This window comes from Hylobates moloch, unplaced genomic scaffold (genome assembly GCF_009828535.3).
Source record: "Hylobates moloch isolate HMO894 unplaced genomic scaffold, HMol_V3 SCAFFOLD_13, whole genome shotgun sequence".
NCBI lineage: Eukaryota > Metazoa > Chordata > Mammalia > Primates > Hylobatidae > Hylobates > Hylobates moloch.
Window position 1 is genome coordinate 105495010 of NW_026652288.1, and position 6000 is coordinate 105501009.

Below are 6000 nucleotides of genomic sequence, written 5' to 3' on the forward strand. Positions count from 1 at the left end.
CTATGGGAGGAAATAACAAGGGAGGAGTACATTAGACTCTGGAAGGTCTGAGAGGGACTCTCGGGAAAGTGATGGTTCATTCAATGTACATTAGACGCTGGAAGGTCTGAGGGACTCTCTGGGGAAAGCGATGGTTCATTCGATGTACATTAGACTCTGGAAGGTCTGAGAGGGACTCTCTCGGGAAAGCAATGGCTCATTCGATGTACATTAGACTCTGGAAGGTCTGAGAGGGACTCTCTCGAGAAAGCGATGGCTCATTCGATACCTGAAGGATAGGTAAGCGCACCACATGAAAAATAGGCTTGGCCAGGCACGGGGGCTCATGCCTGTAATCCCAGCACTTTGGGAGGCCGAGGCGTGGGGACCACCTGAGGTCAGCAGCTTGAGACCAGCCTGGCCAACATGGTGAAACCCCGTCTCTACTAAAAATACGAAAAATAGCTGGGTGTGGTGGCAGGCACCTGTAATCCTAGCTACTTGGGAGGCTGAGGCAGAAGAATCGCTTGAACCTGGGAGGTGGAGGTTGAAGTGAGCTGAGATCATGCCACTGCAGTCCAGCCTGGGTGATAGAGCGAGACTCTGTCTCAAAAAAAAAAAAAAAAAGAAGGAAAGAAAAAGAAAAAGAAAAGAAAAATAGGGTTAAGGGAACTCTAAAAAAAATAAGAAAAAGTATATAACCAAATCCTGAAGCAATCAAGACCTGGATACATTCCAGGAACTGAAAGAAAGCTCCGGAGGCTGTAGCCTAGTGAGGGTTGAGGGGAGCACAGGATGAGGTTGGAGGTCGGTGAGGGCACACACAGGACCCTGGAGGCCCGACTGAGAAATTCAGATTTTATTCCAACTGTCATGGGAATCCTTGGAAAGCTTTTAGTCAGGGAGGTAACATTTGTTTGAAAAGAACTGTTTGGGAAGAATCAGTGTGTGAGTAAGTCCACAGGGAGGTGACCTGACAGCACAGCAAACAAGCACACGACTAGCAACAAAAGTGCTTCAACCTGAGACCCGCTCCTCTAGATACCAACCGCCCTTCTTCTCTTTTTTAATTTTTTTTGAGACGGAGTCTCACTCTTATTGCCCAGGCTGGAGTGTAGTGGTGTGATCTTGGCTCACTGCAAGCTCCACCTCCCGGGTTCAAGCGATTCTCCTGCCTCAGCCTCCTGAGTAGCTGAGATTACAGGCATGCACCAACTCACCCAGCTAATTTTGTATTTTTAGTAAAGATGGGGTTTCTCCATATTGGTCAGGCTGGTCATGAACTCCCAACCTCAGGTGATCCACCTGCCTCGGCCTCCCAAAGTGCTGGGATTACAGCATGAGCCACCATGCCCGGCCTCCAACCACCTTTCATCTTAACCATGTAAGTAGGGTAGAATTAGTTCTTTTGTATTAAAAAAAAAATTTTTTTTAGAGACAGGATCTCCCTCTGTCACTCAGGCTGGAGTGTAGTGGCTCGATCGCAGCTCACTATAACCTTCAATTCCTGGGCTCAAGCAATCTTCCCAAGTAGCTAGTACTACAGGTGCATGTCACCATGCCTGGCTAACTTTTTAATATTTTTAGAGATGGGGTCTCACTCTGTTGCCCAGGCTGGCCTCAAACTCTTGGCTTCAAGGGATCCTCCTGCCTCGGTCTCCCAAAGTGCTGGGATCACAGACATGAGCCACTGCACCCGGCTTTTTTGTTGTTGTTGTTGTTGTTTTGAGAGTCTTTTTCTGTCACTCAGGCTGAAGTGCAGTGGCATGATCACGGCTCACTGTAACTTTGACCTCCCAGGCTCAAGAAATCCTCCTGCCTCAGCCTACAGAGTAGTTGGGACTACAGGTGCACGACATCACACTCAGCTTGTTATTATTATTATTGTAGACACAGAGTCTCACTATGTTGCCCAGGCTGGCCTCGAAACCCTGGGCTCAAATGATCCTCCCACCTCAGCCTCCCAACGTGCTAGGATTACAGGCAGGAGCTTCTTTTCTTTCTTGAGATAGGGTCCACTGTGTCCCCAGGCTGTAGTGCAGTGTCACCAGCAGACCTCACTGTAGTCTTGAACTCCTAGACTCAAGGAATCCCCTCTCTTCAGCCTCCCAAGTACCTAGGGAATTAATTCTAAGTAACTATTGGAAGAAAAAACAAAGTGGTAAGTGGACAAATCCTCTGTTAAGGAAAGCAAGCATAGGCAGGGGTGTCCAATCTTTTGGCTTCCCTGGGCTGCAATGGAAGAAGAAGAATAGTGTTGGGCCACACACAAAATACACCAATGATGAGCTAAAAAAAAAAAAAAAAAATCACACACAAAAATCTCTCATAATGTTTTAAGAAAGTTTACGAATTTGTGTTGGGCCCCAGTCAAAGCCATCCTGGGCCGCATGCGGCCTGCAGGCTGCAGGTTGAACAAGTTTGACTTAAAGTATCATTAGGCCCCAACCCAGTGGAGTGGCTCACGCCTATAATTCCAATGCTTTGGGAAACCAAGGCAGGAGGCTCGCTTGAACCCAGGAGTTCAAGATCAGCCTGGGCAACACAGCGAAAACCTGTCTCTACAAAAAAATTTAAAAATTAGCTGGGCCTGGTGGCATGCGCCTGTAGTCCCAGCTACTAGGGAGGCTGAAGTGGTAGACTCCTTTGAGCCCCGGAGGCCGAGGCTGCAGTGAGCTGCGCTCACGCCATTGCACTTTAGCCTGGGCAACAGAGCGAGACCCTGTCTCAAAAAGGTCCCTAAGATGAATCAGAACGGAATTCTTCAAGTTATTTTGTCTACTAGCTTCTTGATATAACTCTACAGAATCATTCTAATTGTATGACAGTTATTCCAACTAGATCAGAATCATTCCGAAGAGACTGAGCGTCTCTGGCACAGAATATGCTATAGGCCCTTTGAAAATATGTCTTAGTATTTCATATTCTCTTACAAGTTGTAGGATTGCAGGGAAATTACTGAACCTCACTAAGCCTATTTTCTCATCTGTAAAATCCTGCCCAGGCTGGAGTGCCTGGCACAACTTATATGCTCAATAAATGTTGATGAAATGAATTTTAAGAGATGTCTGCTTTTGGCTCACTGTTTTTCTTCCATTCTTTCTATACGCACTTCCCTTCTCCCCTGTCTTCCCCATTTCTCCTCTTTTTTTCTTTTTCTTTCTTTTTTTTTTTTTTTGAGACAGAGTCTCGCTGTGTTGCCCAGGCTGGAGTGCAATGGTGAGATCTTGGCTCACTGCAACCTCTGCCTCCCGGGTTCAAGTGATTCTGCCTCAGCCTCCCAAGTAGCTGGGATTACGGGAATGTGCCAACACGCCTGGCTAATTTTTTATTTCTTTTTAGTAGAGATGGGGTTTCACCATGTTGGCCAGGCTGGTCTCCAACTCCTGACCTCAGGTGATCTGCCCACCTCGGCCTCCCAAAGTGCTGGGATTACAGGCGTGAGCCACCACACCCAGCCCATTTCTCCTCCTTCTTCCTTTTCCCTCCCTTCTATTTCCAAATTGTATGGCAGTCAGTGAATCTTTTTTTTTTTTTTTTTTTTTTTTTTTTTTTTTTTTTTTTGAGACAGGGTCTGTTGCCCAGGCTGGAGTGCAATGGCGTGATCTCGGCTCACTGCAACCTCCGCCTTCCACCTAAACCTCCCGAGTAGCTGGGCCCACAGGTACATGTTACCACACCACCACACCCGGCTTTTTGTATTTTTTTTTTTTTTTTGGTAGAGATGGGGTTTTGCCATGTTGCCCAAGCTGGTCTCAAACTCCTGGCCTCAAACAATCCACCTGCCTTGGCCTCCCAATGTGCTGGGATTACAGGCATGAGCCACTGTGCCCGGTCTAGGTTTGAATCTTTAGGAAGACTAGAGTTAAAGCTAAAATGTGATGGTTTTACTTCTTCATCAACTGGAATCCTTTTACCTATATAATCCCTTAGATTTCCTTCAAGGTCCACCTTATATATCACTCAAGTAAATAAAGCCTTTTGCAGAAAACTTCAGCCCACATTGGTAACTGTAGTTTTGTTTCTCACAGAATCTAAATAGTGTTAGACAGGGATTTATTGAATAGTGTCCGTACATACAAAAATATACTTTTGAAAACTCAAGAGCACGTTCTGGTAATTTTTCTTTCTCAAATGGAATATTAAGACTTCAGAGTAACAGTATGAAGATCAGAAATGCAGAGTTAAAAGTCTTTAGCTTCTGCCCATGGTAAACAGAAGGTATTGCATCATGTAAGTGTTTTTTTGTTGTTGTTGTTGTTGTTGTTGTCTTTTTTTTTAGACGGATTTTTGCTCTTGTCGTCCAGGCTGGAGTGCAGTGGCGCGATCTTGGCTCATTGCAACTTCGGCCTCCCAGGTTCAAGCGATTCTCCTGCCTCATCCTCCCGAGTTGCTGGGATTACAGGCGCCCACCACTACACTGGGCTAGTTTTGTATTTTTAGTAGAGACGGGGTTTCTCCATGTTAGTCAGGCTGGTCTCAAACTCCCAACCTCAGGTGATCCACTTACCTTGGCCTCCCAAAGTGCTGGGATTATAGACGTGAGCCACCGCACCCAGCCAATGTAAGTGTTGATAAGGACACACAACATTGGCTGTGCCAAGCCAAAGGCATCTGGTTTTAATGCCATTGCCATGGGCCTCTGAGTACTCTGCGTTCCTTCCTGGATTGGTATTTTGCACAAACATTTTAATGGCCCTCCACAGTGACAGTGTGGAAACACAGAGGAAGATATAAAATCCTGACAGGCTCTGATGTAAAACCATGATTGAGGCATGCTAACAAGCAGGCAGAAGTGCTATTCCGTTTCCTCTGCTCCCCAGTGTGCGAGAAGAGCCAGCCTAGGAGCAGTGGGGTTTAGGCTCCTTTTCAGAGTTTCACGAAGAAAAGATTTGCCTTCACCACAACCTCGAATCCGAGTTGTCCATGGTGTCGGGAACCTTCCTCATGGTCAGGTCCATGGACTGATGCATCACAGTTTTGGGTTTTCATGGCAGACCAAACATTACTTCCAAATCCCAAAATTGCCTTCAGATCTGGCCCTCTGGATTGTTATTTGAATTCAGAGAAGCAAGATTTACTAATAAAGAGAGGCAGTCTACCAACTCGAGTTAATAAGGCTCTGATGGCTGCCATAATAACGTGAGCCAAGGGCTTTAATGGTAGTGTCTGCTTTCATAACTGTACACAAAGTACAGAACGGAGTACTGGTTCCTGGAAGTTTGGAAGCTACTATCTGGGAAGTTGGCACTTGTCTTAGACCTCAGGTTGCCCCTCTGCTTGGGTAGCAAAAGGAAAATGGGGATGTTGTCTATTAAAGAGACAAAAGCCACAGGAAAAAAATAGTTCTCTATTAAATTAACATTTACGGCCAGGCACGGTGGCTCACGCCTGTGATCCCAGCACTTTGGGAGGCTGAGGTGGGTGGATCACTTGAGGTCAGGAGTTCGAGACCAGCTTAGCTAAATGGTGAAAGCCCATCTCTACTAAAAAAAAAAAAATACAAAAATTAGCCAGGTATGGTGGTGTGCACCTGTAATCCCAGCTACTTGGGAGGGTGAGGCAGGAGAATCACTTGAACCCAGGAGGCAGAGGTTGTAGTGAGCTGAGATTGCGGCACTGCACTCCAGCCTAGGAGACAGAGTGAAATCACATCTCAAAAATAAAATAAAATAAATTAACATTTCTATTTGTCTGTCTATGACTTAGAATACCGGCTGATACTATATGAGTCCATAGACTCAGAATAAACTCTGAGCTCCAATAATCCTAGTTACTTGGGAAGCTGAGGTAGGAGGACTAGTTACTTGGGAAGCTTGAGGCCAGGAGTTCAAGACCAGCCTGGGCAACAAAGAGAGACCACCCCCATCTCAATTAAAAAAAAAAAAAAGGCCAGTTGCGATGGCTCACGCCTGTAATCCCAGCAGTTTGGGAGACTGAGGCAGGTGGATCACCTGAGGCCAGGAGTTTGTGACCAGCCTGGGCAACATGGCAAAACCCCGTCTCTACTAAAAACACAAA

The 6000-nt window shown here is 46.1% G+C and overlaps 1 protein-coding gene across 8 annotated transcripts in view; it reads right to left on the minus strand.

Moving 5' to 3' along the window:
* The window catches only part of IQCG (IQ motif containing G), a 79434-nt gene that overhangs the window by 32202 nt on the left and 41232 nt on the right, over positions 1–6000 (minus strand). The window lies entirely within an intron of this gene.